Here is a 1396-nt window from a genome sequence, read left to right as displayed (position 1 = left end):
GAAGGGCTCTGCTGTGGTCCCTCTGCCCGGGACATGCTCCCGTGTCTGTGCCGAGCCTCCGGGACCTGGTCCTCCAACACCGGTTAGAGACCCAGACGGGGTATTACACCTACAGACACCTTTGCTAGTTTCACCAATCACGGTTTGTTGAAATGCTAAGAGGCTGAAGGGCCTGGGCCCTCCTGGCTGCCCTGTCGAGTGACTGTGCACATCCCCAAGGCCAGGGAAGTGGGAACGGTGCCAGGAAATCAACTCTCTGTCGAACTGCCACCGGATGTGGGGGGTGAGGGGCCCTCCCCTCGGGTACCATGCCACCAGAACAAGCGTTATGTGAGCTCCCCCAGCCAGAGCTGAATGTGCGAGGGAAGAAACACAGGCCACGTGACTGCTCCAGAAAAGCAGAGAGGAAAACAAAGGTGTTCCAGGGCTTGGACCACAGGCCCCCTTGGGCAGGCCTTTGGGGTGGGACCGGGAAGGCAAGACGACCTCTCGAGGACCCTGGGGCTTAACGAACGTCCACCCGAAGAGCACGGCTGGCGGGGCCTGCGGAAACCTTTGCCAGGATGGGGATAATTAAGTTAAGAGGCCAACTCCCTGAGTCGCTCGGCTCTCTCCTGACCCCGCCTCCCAATCAGCTAAGTGGCCACGTGTCGAACTGTGTGTCACCTAGCACACCTAAATTTGTGTCAGGGCTGAGGAGGACCAAGAGGAAGCAGAGAATATTAATAGATGATGCGAAAGGGAAAGAGAAACATTTGAGTCCAGCCCGCCCGCAAAACAGGCAGAGATAAATAACCGCTTCTGGTTTTGTAACTTATTTTCTCTTCCCTCCGCCCCCGCCCAGGGCACAAAGCAATCAAGCAACAGCCTGGAGATTCATCACCTTCCCTTGTCTGCGGGGAACAAGGAAGACAGGGAGAGAGCTGGGCTGACCCGTCCCCTAGGGAGGGAGCCTATTTCTCTTTAGGGACAGTCCTGAGATGGCTCAGCCCTGCCTGTCCAGTCAGGGAGCTTGGCATCCACCTGCATGCTCCTGGGCCGGCCAGGAGCGAGGTTAAAACACGAAACGTCTCTGGAAAAGTAGCTCTGGCTCTCACAGAGCTTCGCTCCCAGTACCCCACCCCCAAACCCTGAGCTCAGCGTGCAGGAGTTCACCGCCCTGGAGCTGGCGCTGACCCGCATGCCAGCTCCAAACCACACGAGACTGAGGCCTGGTCGCCAGGACACTCTGGGGCTATCGTCCTAGCGCCACGGTCCGCTTTCTGCCCGGGACCAAGGCCCCAGTAATTATTCAGAGTGTGGAGACGCACAGATCCTTCTCTCTGGGGAAACAGTTCCACCAGAGAGCGAAGGTGGTTCGAAGGGCCCAGGCCACCCCGGCCGGCCGGGTGCGGGC

This window comes from Pteropus vampyrus, unplaced genomic scaffold (assembly GCF_000151845.1).
Source record: "Pteropus vampyrus isolate Shadow unplaced genomic scaffold, Pvam_2.0 Scaffold72, whole genome shotgun sequence".
In the NCBI taxonomy this organism is placed as follows: domain Eukaryota; kingdom Metazoa; phylum Chordata; class Mammalia; order Chiroptera; family Pteropodidae; genus Pteropus; species Pteropus vampyrus.
The sequence above is the reverse complement of the archived record's forward strand: the minus strand, read 5'-3'. Positions refer to the sequence as shown.